Below are 14,350 nucleotides of genomic sequence, written 5' to 3'. Positions count from 1 at the left end.
ATGTGCGGAGCAGGAGTGTGTTTGTCGAGCGGCACCCGCTTTTGTGAGACCTGTGGGTTCAGAATGAGCAAAGCACCATCGCTTTTTTGCTAGGACTCTCAGAGAAGAACAGGCTTTAAATAGATGATGGATTGTAACAGCGGTAACAAGAATAATGATGATAGATGGATAGATAGAGATGGACAGGTAGATGCAGATAAGTAAGAGATGATAGACAAATAAATGGCAGACAGAGAGATAGACAGACAGACATGGATAGATGACAGACTTTTGTGTTCGACACGACTTGGGACACATCACGGTGGGCTTGAGCAAGGTGCCCTATGAAGCCTGAGGGAGGAGCTCAGTCCAGGAGTTCAAGAAAACCTGATGAGGAGGCAGAGCCTGCGGCGGGCGCCTTAGCATGCTCTCACAAGACAAAACGCTTTTATTCCTCCAAGTAACACGGATTAAATTCTCCCCGATGTCCTGGTCTGTTTCCTTTTCACATTCATCTATCAGTTTCATCTGCCATATGCAAGCGCTGGGTGCAGGTGCAGGGCCTGGGGGACGCCCAGAGGCCGCCTGCGGTGCCGTGGGTCTGGCGGGGTACACGGGGCCCAGCAGCTCCGCGATGAGGGTCGCTCGGGGCTGTGCATTCACAGAAGGTGCGCCCAGAGCTGGGGGCCGAGAAGGTTTTGCAGGAAGTGTTTTCTGGGCATGGACAGATGACGAGGATTAGTTAGCAGGACCAGGGACCCCGGGTAGCTGGAGTGTAGATGTAGGGGGCCCTCAGACATGGGGACATTGCAGAGGCAGCAGGACCACCGTACTTACCCTGAGGACTGTGATGTGACCCACAGAGGCCTTCCGAGCGGAGGAGTGACACGATGGCATTGGGGGCATGGCCAGGAGGGTGGGAGCCAGCCCCCAAAGTAACCCAGGTGGGGAGAGAGGCCTGGCCAGGTGGGGGTGCAGGTAGGGAGGCGAGCCGGGAAGCAAGACGCAGGGGTGAGGCCCCAGTTCCTGACAGGCAACAGGGCCCAGGACGCTCAGAGAAGGCACAGTCCTGGAGGACAGGTCTGTTCCTGACACATCGCATGTGACGGTCCTTGGACTCCATCGACCTGACAGCTGTGGGGACCTGGCCGGGGAATCGGACGCAAAGCTGTAAACATGTGCCTGTCACGGAAGGGGCTCTAGGACCGCAGGACCCCCGTCGGCAGGTTTGCTCGCGCGGGATGGACTGCGCAGGGGAAGGGGGACGTGGAGGAAAGAGGCCACCCAAACCTCAGTGTCAAGCCTTGTCTGTCGTTGCCACGTTCACACACCCTCTGCTCCAGGAGCAGATCACAGGGTTGCCGACCTGAAAGTGACTTTCCTTAGGCCCCCTCCCGGCAGCATGCCAGGGCAACTCTGCCAGTGTAGACACCACACAAGGTCAGAAAGTGGACAGCATGCAAGCCCATTTCGGTGGCATCAATGAGGGTGGGTCCCTGGGAGTGGGTTCCTGGGAGGGTGGGCTCCCAAGGATGGGCCCCAGGGGGTGGGTCCCCAAAGACGGGTCCTTGGGAGTGGGTTCCCGGGGGGTGGGTCCCCAAAGATGGCTCCCGGGGAGTGGGTTCCTGGGGGGTAGGCCCCCGAGGATGGGCCCCAGGGGGTGGGTCCCCAAAGACGGGTCCCTGGGAGTGGGTTCCTGGGAAGGTGGGCTCCCAAGGATGGGCCCCAGGGGTGGGTCCCTGGCCCTGGGAGACCCACCAAGGACAACAGGGTTCCCCAGTGTGTGCGGTCCCTGGGCCTAGTGCCTTCTGCACTGGCTCCCAGCTCTACCAAGATTCTGTAAGTAATTCCCTACAGAAGGAATCTCCAAATATCCAATGTGGCTTCTGCTGTCCTGAGGGCCACACAGAGAACTGTGTGAGAACAGCATTAATGGGGGGAGCGGTGAGAAAGGGGCCAGGAGGGTGGCAACAAGAAGCTGTGGGTGGTATAACCAGGGCGGTTTTGGCAGCCGGCACAGAAGCACACCGCAGACTGGCGTGGAGAAGAGACCCGGGGAAGCAGAGGCCGCTGCTCGGACATACCGTTGTGTTTTCTGTGGAGAAGGAAGAGGTGGGACACCTCTGTTTGGCCCTGGGCACAGGTAGCAGGCGGGGCACAGGGGCGGGCAGAGGTGGGACCGCTGGGGGAGGGTCTGCTGGGGGAGGGGGGGGGCGGGGGCGGGCTGGGTGTGCACAGGAGGAAGGGGCCGGGAAGGTGCCCAGCAACACGGGTGTGGGGGTCACGGGGCGGAGTGGGGCCGCGGCAAGGGGCCTGGGGTTGAGGTCACCGCACTGACTACTCCGGGCACCACACACATTGCTGGCAGGGGGCGCCGCTGGCCGGCCGTGGGGTCTTTCATCTCTCCCTTCTCGTCCACGTGGCGCCCCTGCAGGTGACCGAGTGACCCTGGTGCCCCTGCGGGTGACAGAGTGACCCCAGGCTCCAGGCAGGAGCGGCGTTCAGAGCTGGACAGGCATCTGGGCTGGGGTGGCCCAGCATAGGAGGTGTGGCCACACCCCGGGCCCTGCTGGAGGAGCTGTGGCCCCAGAGCCCTGATGCTCAGGGTGAAGTTGCTTCACGGGCCCCCAAGCTCCAGCTCACGCTGGGAGGCTCCCAGAGCCCGGCCTGCCCAGTCAGGGCCCCACAGCCTGGGGGGCCCCGGCGGATGTTCAGGCTAAACGGCCCTGCTCTTGGAGGGCCCACCCACCGCAGGCTCCCTTCCCTCCGCGGGCTCCTCGGGGAGGAGGTATCCAACAGGTAGGCTGAGAGCCTCAGACGGGTCCAGACCCCTGCTCGGGCAGCGCTGCCCCCACCTCGGAGTGAAGGACCGCGGGATCAGCGCAGCCCTGCGTCAGCACAGCCTGCTGAGCGGTGTTGAAAGTGGCCCGCGGCCCACAGCGACATCTGGCCGTGCCGCGCAGGGGAGAGGGCGGACAGGCGGGAGATGGTGGAGGTGGGGCCCGCGGCCCTGTGGCTGATGCCGCCCCACGTTTCCCTGGGGGCCTTTCCCGCTGAGTCACCTGCAGAAGATAAGGCCGGAGAGTTCCGCGGGAAATCGAGGCGTCTCGGGGGCGTGTGTCTGGACCTGCGGGGTCATCACGTGAGACAGGGTGTTTGGGAGGGAAAGTAGGGGCCCCCACCCCCTACCGCAGAGGAGGGCACCCACGGCCCGTCCCTCCCTCCTCCTCCTCTGGGCCTGGGCCGTGCCAAGTTCGGTCCACCTTGGTTCTCACTCACTGAGAGGCCCCTGGAGGTGACAGTGTGCCTGCGCGGCCCTTGCCTGAAAGCCCGTTGGAGCTTTTCACAAATGACACGAAAAGACCCCCAGACCCTGCAGGTCCCGCCTCAGCTGCTCTCAGTCAACCCACACGGTTTCCACTCCTGGTCCCAGTCTAACTTCTGGGATCCAGTGGGATCCTGTGGGACACCCCTGGTTCCCCCTGGGATCGCGTGGGATGCCCCATTCTCTTCCCAGGTAAGCTGACTATTGTAAACTCACCAACAGCTATCACACCCCTGGATGGTCAGCTCATGTGTCCGCCTGGCTGGCCCACAGCACCAGCATTTGGCCAAATACCTGTCCAGATGTCACTGTGAGCATATTTTCAGGTGAGATCAACACTTAAATCAGCCAACTTTGAGTAAAGCAGACGATCCCCCACAGCGGGGGCCACATCCAAGCAGGGGGAGACACCGGGACCCTGGGAGAAACTGAGGTCCGTGGAGGAAGGAGGAATCCCCCTCCAAAGGCCTTACTCTTCCTGGCCCACCCTGTACATCTCAGACCTGCCAGAATCCACACTTTTATGAGCCAATCCCTTAAAATAGATGTCCTTCTCTCTCTGTCTCTTTCTGAACATGCAATTCATGTTCATTCAGCCAATCATTGTAAATTCTTTATCTACGATTGTATCTCAGGACCTATAACATTGCCCCACACATAGCCAGTGATCAAAAACGTATTTTCATCAGTAGATGAGTATTTTGGACAGATGAATAGAGAACAGTGAGTTAATGAGTACCTCTTTGCCAACTCTACACTGGGTATGCGAGACACTTTGATGTACAAGAACAACACAGTACGGTCTCCAGGAAACTGACAGTGCCCTCCTTATGTGTGGACCACAGCTGAGCACAATGCTCTAGCAGTTGCCTGAGTGCAGCGTCAAATGGGTCTATCACCTCCTTTCTTCAGGACCCTATGCATTTGTTAATATGGCCTAAATATTCCCCAGGGTTGGAGGCTGTTGTAGACTGAACCTACTGCTCCTCTAGGTTTCATTTCCAGCCGCACCCAGGGAAGGGAGTGGTAGAGGGAGCAGGGTGCACCGGGGAAGGACATGGGGAAGGAACGATGGCAGGGCTGAGCAGGCCTCTTAAGTCCCTGACCACGTTCTCCCCACAGCACTATGTATCTGGTTCTCTGTCTGGCAAGCATGTTGGCCTCTTCGTCCATCATGGCACAATTTTCACCCTGTGAGGGTCTGGAGGGAAGCGACCGTCTGGAGTGACTGCGCTGCTCCTTCTGAAGATAGTGCTAGAAGCCTGGGGAGACCCAGCAGGAGGGGGACCGTGGGGTTGTCTGAGGAGAGCTGGCCCAACAAGTCCGCGTAAATCAGAGTCGAGTTAATCCTGTGGCACGCGGGAAGGGGCCAGGGGAGCACGGACTCCGAGAGCAGAGGATAAAACAGCCACAGCCGGGGCACCGGGGACTGCGTTGGGGAAGAGACGGCCAGCCCCTGCAGGGCCACCCACCACTCGATGGCTCGTCCCTGAACGCAGCGCCTCACGTATTCTAGGCAGGGTGTTCTCCCGTCTATACGCGTGTGACTTCAAAGTACAGTAGCATGAAGGTGTGTTAGCAACTGATCATTTAAATAACAAGAAATCATACACTGAAAAGAAACCCTGTATCTTTTTCTACCCAAATATAAATATAATTTCACGATATGACAAACAAGTAGAACTAGAAGCTTCTGTTGCCATGAGACATCATGAAACCACTTCTCACAAACCCACAAGGGCAGCGCCGGCTCAGGCTGCCGGAGGCGACCCACGGCGAGCAGGGAGGCCACCCGCCAAGGGGCATCCCTCCCCCCCACACCCTCCCGCAGGGCGACTGGAGGGTCCATGTCAGGCCAGAGGGCCCCTCCGCGCCCAGCTCCTGCCACAGCACAAGGACACGCTGGCCAGCACAGGGCCGTGTTCGAGGAGGGGCAGGAGACAAGGAAAGGAGGGACTCTCCAGCTCCAAGCATCCCCCACACTCTTCTGTTCTGACCCCTGCCCCCACCCCCTCAATCTTGGCCTTCGTGCTGGGCCACAGGCAGGGACCTGCCCTCTTTTCCTTTGGTTCTAAGACATTAGCACCTTATGTGATGAAGCCAGTTCCCCTGTGTGAGGCCCCCTGTGCTCCCTCCCAGCTCCTCTGCTCTCTCCCGACCCCTCTGTGCTCCCTCCCAGCTCCTCTGTGCTCCCACCTGACCCCCTCTCTGCTCCCTCCCGGCCCCCTCTGTGCTCCCTCCTGGCCCCTCTGTGCTCCCTACCGGCCCCTCTCTGCTCCCACCTGGCCCCCTCTGTGCTCCCTCCCAGCTCCTCTGTGCTCCACCTGGCCCCCTCTCTGCTCCCTCCCGGCCCCCTCTGTGTTCCCACCCGGCCCCCTATCTGCTCCCTCCCGGCCCCTCTCTGCTCCCTACCGGCCCCTTTGTGCTCCCACCTGGCCCCCTCTGTGCTCCCACCTGGCCCCCTCTGTTCTCCCTCCTGACCCCCTCTGTGTTCCCTCCTGACCCCTCTCTGCTTCCTCCGGGCCCCTCTATGCTCCCTCCTGGCCCCTCTCTGCTCCCTACCGGCCCCTCTGTGTTCCCACCTGGCCCCCTATCTGCTCCCTCCCGGCCCCCCCTGTGCTCCCTCCTGGCCCCTCTCTGCTCCCACCTGGCCCCCTCTGTGCTCCACCTGGCCCCCTCTCTGCTCCCTCTCAGCTCCCCTATGCTCCCACCTGGCCCCCTCTGTGCTCCCTCCCAGCCCTTTGTGCTCTCACCTGGCCCCCTCTCTTCTCCCTCCTGACCCCCTCTGTGCTCCCACCTGGTCCCCTCTCTGCTCCCTCCTGGCCCCTCTCTGCTCCCTACCGGCCCCTCTGTGTTCCCACCTGGCCCCCTCTATGCTCCCTCCCAGCTCCCCTGTGCTCCCACCTGGCCTCCTCTGTGCTCCCTCCGCCCTCTGGAAGCCAGTGATTGGCAGGTCCAGCTGCAGCGGCTGCCGCGGGCCCCTCCAGGCTCCCCTGACAGATGTTTTAATCTACTGTTTGAAGAATGACTTCTGCGCAGCTCTGGGGCTCACACATCTGTTTCTGTTTAGAATGCAGAGGCGTTTCAAACAGCCAGGCTCTGCCACCCCGGGAACTGTTTAACCGGCGGCCACGTTGCTTACATTATCCATTACAGCCAGAGAAGGATTTACGGCAGGCGGGCTGGACATACTTTTAAGCTCTGTAAAATAGATCACTCATTTCAAAAAAGAGAACAGTTTAGCTTCCTAAACACATCCTTTTTTGAAAGGAGATATTTACTTTATTAACCCATAAAAACATCAGGGAGCATAAAGCTTCCAGAACCGTTCATGTTTCAGCCGCTAGAGCTCCCGTAAGGAGGCAGCATCTGGCCTCACCCCTTGGCTGTTACCCCTGATCTCACCGCTCACGGTTCCCGTGCTCCTGGCAGCACAGCCACTCGGCAGGTCCCTGCGAGAGGACAGGTCCCGCAGGAGAGACGCCAGGGGCAGAGTGACCTGGCGTGCAATAATCGTTTATTAGAATAATTTAAGAATCACTTTCTGGGGCGCCTGAGTGGCTCAGTCGGTTGAGCGTCCGACTTCGGCTCAGGTCATGATCTCCTGGGCTGTGAGCTCGAGCCCTGTGTCGGGTTCTGTGCTGACCGCTCGGAGCCTGGAGGCTGCTTCGGATTCTGTGTCTCCCCCTCTCTCTGCCCCTCCCATGCTCATGCTCTGTCTCTCTCTGTCTCAAAAATAAATAAACATTAAAAAAAATGACTTTCCACATAAACTTGAATGCGGGAAAACCAAGAGGTATCTGTAGGTTATAAATATCAGAGGTCACTTTTGAGAGCATCAGGGCCTGTAAACCAGGTGTTTAACCAAGTTGGAGAGAAAGGAAAAGAATTTATTGAGTGAATGCTGTGTGCTTGTTGCTTCCCCATCACCATAAAGGGACTAATGGCCCCTGATGACGGGTTGGGGTCACATTCCACACACGTCTCTGTATAGAACCCTCCCGAACACTCTGTGGTAGGACCACCCCACGCCGCAGAGGCGAACCCGCAGGAAGTGGCCCGCCTACGGTCACTTAGCTCACCCGCGGGGCCGAGACCCACCGCCCCAACCGCTGCGCGGCGGCCTGGGCCAAGGACTCGAGACAAGCGGTCCCCTAAGAACACGGCCGGCTCTGAAAAGCTGTAGGGTTCCAGCCAGGTCTGCCTGGCACCAAATCTCAAGCTTTATTTCCAGGAAATATACCAGGTGGCAGGCTTAAAACTTGTGATGGGTGCTTGCGCGTCGGGGCAATGTCATTTGGGGATTTTTTTTCCCAGTTCTGAGAAGAAATGCTTCTTTTATTTTACATAAATCTCCACTTTTCTACTAGCAAATACGAAAAGAGGAAGAAGTAAAAGTAGAGACACCATCTCTCTGTTCTTTACGGCCACCTCTTGTAGGGCTGAGGGGCAGAAACGCCCCGTCACACCCCGGCTGGCTGCCGCAAGGGCCCGAGGGGGGACTGGAGCACCCTGTGCAGAAGGAAGCCCGTGGCTGGTGCTCAGGTGGCCTCGTACTCAGAGATGGAGGGACCGCGTGCTGGAATCTACAGTCCCCTCCTCACCGCCTCTGCCCCTGCTGCCCAGCCAGAGGAGACGAATGCACGTGCAGAAACCCTTCCTGGCCAGCACCCTGCCGCCGGGGTTCCCACGGCCCCAGCCAGCTGCTGAGCGCACAGCACGCCGTCTTCGGTTCCACACCACGTGGACACCGTCACCTCCGCTGGGATTTAAGCAAGCGAGACTCCAGACGCCACGCCAAGCAAAGAGGAAGTCTGCCTTTTCCATGCAGGGCCGTGGACGTCCTACTCTCCAAACCCATCAAGGGCACGGGCCACTCCCGATATTTTCGTGCAAACGCAGCCTGTGCAGCCCATGTCCTGAAAACAAGAGTGCACACTCCCCAAAAGGCACAGGTAAATTTGTATACACTCTTTTTTTTTTTTTTTTTTAATGTTTATTTCTTTCTGAGAGTGCATGAGCGGGGAAGGGGCAGAGAGAGAGGCAGGCACAGAATCCGAAGCAGGCTCCAGGCTCCGAGCTGTCAGCACACAGCCCGACGCGGGGCTCAAACCCACAAACCTCGAGATCGCGACCTGAGCTGAAGTCGGACGCTTAACCAGCTGAGCCACCCGGGAGCCACCACTCTTTTAGATGAAAAAAGTGTTTTACAAAAAGTAACTGCAAATACTGGCTTTTTCACTTTGAACTATTGTGCAGGCAACAAGCCGCCTTTCTCAAGGAGATTCGTCAACAGAAATGACATGAAAACATCAGCTTGGAATGATCTGCCCTGGGAAGGGACACAGGCCTCACTTCCCAGGAAGGGGGCAGACAACCAGAGAAGTCAGCTCAGAGAGGACATCCCTCCTGCCTCGAGAAGCACCAACAGGCAGCACAGAAGGGCCACGGGGATGTCTCCATGAGGCCAGCCTCGCACAGGGCTGCCCCGCCGAGAACAAGCAGTATGTCCCCCACACCCAGTATCGGGCCCATTTTGGGTGCGATTCCGTGTGCCAGAGCAGAGCTCTTCAACAGAAAGCGAGCTTCTGAGAACACAGGGAAGCCGGTGGCCAAGGACTAGAAAGGGGAAGGGAGACCCCACAGATATCCGGGGTGCCGGCATGTCAGGAACCCAGGATGACACGTACCTGTGTGGAATAAACGTGGCCACCTGTGCCACCGAGGGTCAAGTCCGGCCCAACCTAAGCCCTAGGTGCCTGCTCCCCTCACAAACGAGCTCGAGGCCCCATGGCCAGCACGAAGGCAGCTGTGTCCCGCCACAGGGTGGACACTTCCCACTGGACCCTGACAGAGAAGCACAGAAACGGAGGGAGGGCAGGCCCTTGGGAACAGCTAAGGACGTTTGAAGAGGCAATCGTATGTCTGTCGAAGCCGACGAAAGACAGGAGCTTGTGTTTTCCGTCTTGCTTCGTTTCATTTTTAGAGGAACTCATTTTATTGCCCTTTTCAAAAGGGGATAACAAATAGAAACTAAAATTTTGAAAACTCTGGTTTTCATCGCAGGTAGTTGGGGAAGGTACTGATTGAAGCAGCAGAAAAACTCGGGTAAGAGAAAAGAAAAATTAACATGTTAGGTCTGCTCTCTCGGTCTCCCAAATACAGGAGAGCCTCGCAGGGCACAGTGTTATTTGTCTGCAGCACCAAGGATCCAGCTCCACGTTCTTTTGGATTCTCCGCCTGGATCTCGGGAATTGGTTCAGGGTTGGCTACAACGGCCCAGGCAGCAAGGAACGGGATACAGTGGAAACAATTCGGTAAATTGGAAGTTCTCAGTTAACACACGGCTGAAGCGTGATACCAACTCTTTGGCCACTAGATGGACAGGTCTAGGTGGCTAAGTATGAAGTTTGATTTTACAAAATGCTTGGTAAGATCTAATTGAAATTTTTAAAAATTAAATTTAGATGTGGCTTTAGTTAAGTTTGAATCAAAATTTTGGTATTAATTAAATATGATTAATTTGCATTTTTCTATTCTTACAATAGAATCCTGAATATTTAAAAGAAATACATATTTTAAGACAAATTTTTTTAATTTATTGTTTCTTTATATTTAATTTGTTTTTTGATGCAAATTAGACCTTTAAGGGCAATAGAACATAAATAACAGGAAAATCGTGATTTTTTAACAACATAGCTTTTGCAGACTATGTAAAACTTTATGAATTCTGTATGCCTCCAGTTTCATATAATGTAAATGTTAACAACCCACCAAGAGGATACCCAAACAGGCACAATAATAATTGAATTAAGCTGTCTCTTTTATTTTTACAATTTTTATCAAATAAACATAATTTTATACATTTTTTTAATTTTCCTTGCAAATCTCTAGTTTTCAATGTAGAAAGACAGAAATATTTTATTTACCAGCTTGTTAACTCAGTTTATAAGTTTCCAGGATTTCAGCCTTGTGGCCCGGGCCCCCCCCCCGCCTACTTGCTCTGAGCCCACACTGAGGGAGCCTTGACATTAAATCCACTCGAGACTTTATTCTTCTTTCCTGGTATCATTCAGCTTTAGAGTCCAAGGCCAGAAGAGCCTTTCCAACCGGCCCAACGCGGGTCCCTTGTCCCTTCCCAAGGGGCAAACGGGGCTCCTCAGTTAGCAGAAACTCTTTCTGAAATCGGGGCGTGCAGGCAGGCGCTCTCGGCCGCTCCGGGGCTGTGGCCTCGGCCTCACACTCACACACCTCCCTCCCGTCAGCCTGCGAGCTTTGGAGAAAAGCGTGAGGCTTGGTAGGCTGAGGCTCAGGGGAGTGGGGTTGTCCCCAACGTAAGAAAAGGTTCCAAAAGACCCCAGGGAGGCGGCGGAGAGCCCGGAGGCAGGTGGCAGGCACTGAACGCAACAGAGGCTTTCTCGCCCGTGTCCCGGAGTCCGGCAGGCCTTCCGCTCCTGAGGGGACACGCGCTCTGCCCCCACTGGCCCAGCTCTGCGCACACGAGAGCACAGACACTTGTTCGTCACACTCACTAGTGTCAACTGCATGATTTAATTAGGCGAGCCTCATCCTGATCCAATCCGTGCATGAAAATAGAGTCATCATGGCCACAAAACCTAAGCCGAGTGCTTTGAAAAGAGTGCAGGGAAAAGTCGCAGAAAAAGACCTAGGTGTGAATGAGACAGCTGTGAATAAACGGAGAAGGAAAAGTCACAAAAATCCAGTCAGATTCTGCTCTCGGAGCCCTCTGCCCGCGTCCCCGTCAGTCGGTTCTTGCTCGGCCTAATTCCCCGCCTCTCCTGATCATTCTCGAGTGGATCCCTCTCACCGTCGGGGCTGGATTAAATGGAGGGTTGGCCGAGAAAGTGGCTCCATGGTTGGGAAGATAGACGGTCAGACGCAGTGACGAGCTAGTAAATGTTCACAGTCTGCGTCTGGAAAGAAGACAGGGCCCTGATTTAGACAGTGCCCAGTTTCCCAGGTGGAAAAGATGCCTCACAGACCGCTTAAGGCCACGCTCGGCGTGGAGCCGGGAGACACGCGCACAGGGTGGCCAGGGAGGCGTGGGCCGGCAGCAGAGCGCGTGGGTCAGATGGTGGCCGGCGAGGCGTGGGCCAGCCCTTCACCCTCTGGGCCTCACCAAACCCCGCCGGACGGGACCGAAGGGCACCGAGGATGCAGAGGTGCGGTCGTGAACGATGTCCCCCGCACACACTTCTGTCCCAGCTGGAATGTCAAAGTTGGCGTGTTCAGCGAGCAAGGTCAGAGAGGGGCCGGCTGTCGCCGACGGTTCTGACCGGGCTCCTGTGTCCATGTGTGCTGATTCCCCCCCGCCCCTCTGCTGTTCACTGAGACGTTTTACCCCTGTCGGTTCACGTTTCTCCAGAACCTACTGTACAAGGGCTCTGTCTGACCTTCCTTGGAAACTGAACCCAAACAGCATGAAAACTCGGTCACCCAGAATCTAAGAAGCTGGAGGAGGCCTGAGGAAGACCGTTTTAGAAGCTGGACTAGAGAGTGGGAGGAATTTGGTCTTTGTGTTTTCTCTTGGCTTATTGGATGTATTCTTTATTCCCAGAGATAAATAATAATAAAATGAAACATGTTCTTCTGAAATGTCTACACTCTTTTGTGGAAAAAAGCCACGCTGTGTTTGCTTTCCTATTATGCTCAACGATAGCGGCATTTGGAAGGGAAATGGCGCTGAGGGGCCAGAGCTGGCCAGGGCGGGGTGCAGAGCAGAAAAGAGGGGTAAGAACCACCCCTCCCGATTCTTCTTTCTGTGACGAATCCAGAAAGTCACCGACAGAGGACACGTGGGAGGTGCTTCAGGACCCCGGGCGTCCCAGGTGCTTGGGGTGGGTCCCGCCGCCGTGTTAGCGGAACAGGATGCTCCCCCCACCCCCACACGAGCGAGGCTGGGCTGTTCCACCTCCAGCCACACAAGGAGGCCCAGCCTCCCCGGGTCTGCACATCTGCGGCCTCGGAGATTAGCAGCGCGGCACGTCAACCTCCCAGCTTATCGTGGTCGCCAAACCCAACTGCATGTTGTATATAAAAATCTTGATCTTGCGATCTTGGCCTTCAGATTTCACTCCACTGTAATCAATAACTTGTCACGTATAAATAAGACAAACGCTACCTAATGGCCCCATGTTTATCGAGTCAATATATGGCGTGGAGGGAATTCCTTGGCATTGTTTGTACGCGGTATAAATATTTAAGATCTCACCAGTAACAGGGGTTTCTGTGTATATTATACAGAGTTCTCTTCTATCCGGTTTGAAGAAGGAGTACGAAGGAGCGGATGCAAATTGTCCAAACAAACATTTGTTTCTTCCTCCAGCTGGGCAGGTTGCCATCACTCCTCCGGGGGATCCCCGGTGGTCCCAGCTTGTACACTCAGGCGGGGCACCGCTGGGCTGGGGTTGGGAGAGGTACGGGGCGGGGGCCGACGCGTTGTGCAGCGTGCTGTGCCGTGCCGCTGTGAGTGCAGCGAGGTCTCGTATGGCGCCATCTTACAGGTGTGGTATGATGCGCTGTGAGAGGTAGCGTGGTATGTGGTGTGTTGTGAGGTGTGGTATGTCGTTTGAGGTTTGGTGAGGCGTTGTGTGGTGTGGTGTTGTGTTGAGGTGTGGTGAAGTGTCGTATGTTGTTTTAGGTGTGGTGAGGTATTACGTGGTGATGCGTGGTAAGGTGTTGTGCGGTATCGTGTGTCGAGATGTGGTGAAGTGTAGTAAATTGTTTGAGGTGTGGTGAGGTGTGGTGAGGTGGGTGGTGTTGTGAGGTGTCATGCGGTAAGGTGTGGTGAGGTACACTATGTTGTTTGAGGTGTGGTCGGCTGTTGTGTGTTGAGCTGTGGTATTGTGAGGGGTGGTAAGATGTTGCATGGTGTGGTGAGGTGTGGTGTTGAGATGTGGTGGAGTATGTTGCGTGAGGTGTGGTGAGGTGGGTGAGGTGCTATGTGGTGAGGTGTCGTGTGGTGAGGCGTAGTGATGTCTGGTGAGGTGTGGTGAAATGCTGTGAGATGCGGTAAGGTGTGTGTGTTGAGGTGCGGTGAGGTGTGGTAAGGTGTTGCGTGGTGAGGCGCTGTGTGGTGTTGTGAGGTGTCGTGTTGAGGTGTGAAGCGGAGTGTGTTGTATGAGATGCGGTGAGGTGTGGTAAGGTGTGGTACGTTGTTGTGTGTTGGGTTGCTGCCTGCTGCCCCTGCGGTTGGCCAACTGGAGGAACGTATAAGGTCCGGCTGGCACCTTGGAAACATCAAACCTTGCAGGGAGGGGAAGCGCTGACGTGTGGGAAGAGGCCGGTGACAAAGCGTCCGGTCCTCAGGCCCCCTGAGAACGCTGAGCTGCCGCTGTGAAGAGTGAGTTCTGTCTACAGAGCGACCAGTCCTAATGTCAGTCCCCCGGGCTTCCTCATCTTTATGTCCCAGTAATCCAGAGGATGCCAAATTCTTACCTGAGCCAACTCACAGTCATGGACTTTTCTAGAACAGAAAGCGGCCAGGATGCCGGTGGGCCGAGGGTCTCGCGTCGGAACTCAGCACAACACGCATCTTCGGGAAGCTGTTTCTCCACCTTGGGTCCTCGCTCTGTACAGGATCCCTCCTTCACGCGTTCGCTAGCGCGTGCTTGCGGGAAACATGACACACGGGGAAGGAGACAGTGTCCGAAGTGGAGGCCCCGCTGCGGCATCCGGCAGGTCCTCTCCCGGGACGTCGCGGATCGCCGGGACCACGTGGGAAGTTTGCAGAAAGGTAGTATCGTTGCCCATTTCTGCCTGGCGGACCTCTACCGGCGACGCGGAAGTGGACAGGAGATGTCGCAAGCCCAGCTCGGATGCGGCAGCAGCGGCACACTCACTTAAGGGGGAGCGGAGAGGGTCAGCCGGCTTTTCCCGCCAGCTACCGGGAAATAAGATGCCTGGTTAGGAATCACGTCGGGGGCAGGATTGCGGGGCCTCTCGCGGAGTGGCTGGGGTGGGGGGGGGGGGACAGTGGCCTCGGGGGGCAGGTGAGTTCTTGAGACCTCACCCGGCCAGTGATGC

The 14,350-nt window shown here is 56.4% G+C and overlaps 2 long non-coding RNA genes across 3 annotated transcripts; both read left to right on the top strand.

The window, feature by feature from the left end:
* Window positions 1–629: 629 nt before the first annotated feature.
* Window positions 630–5,511, top strand: LOC123609865. 2 transcript variants are annotated; one of them, XR_006718012.1, is made up of 3 exons: window positions 630–1,205; window positions 1,991–3,630; window positions 4,427–5,511. It is a non-coding gene; the product is annotated as an uncharacterized LOC123609865 (long non-coding RNA). The 2 variants fall into 2 exon arrangements; XR_006718013.1 differs by lacking the exon at window positions 4,427–5,511 and having other exon boundaries at window positions 1,991–3,864.
* Window positions 5,512–7,596: 2,085 nt separating this feature from the next.
* LOC123609327 lies at window positions 7,597–10,172 on the top strand. Its single transcript, XR_006717751.1, has 2 exons — window positions 7,597–8,259; window positions 8,564–10,172. It is a non-coding gene; the product is annotated as an uncharacterized LOC123609327 (long non-coding RNA).
* Window positions 10,173–14,350: the final 4,178 nt, after the last annotated feature.

Source organism: Leopardus geoffroyi, chromosome B2 (genome assembly GCF_018350155.1).
Source record: "Leopardus geoffroyi isolate Oge1 chromosome B2, O.geoffroyi_Oge1_pat1.0, whole genome shotgun sequence".
Taxonomy (NCBI): domain Eukaryota; kingdom Metazoa; phylum Chordata; class Mammalia; order Carnivora; family Felidae; genus Leopardus; species Leopardus geoffroyi.
Note: the sequence above shows the minus strand (reverse complement) of the source record. Positions and strands in the feature narration are given on the sequence as shown.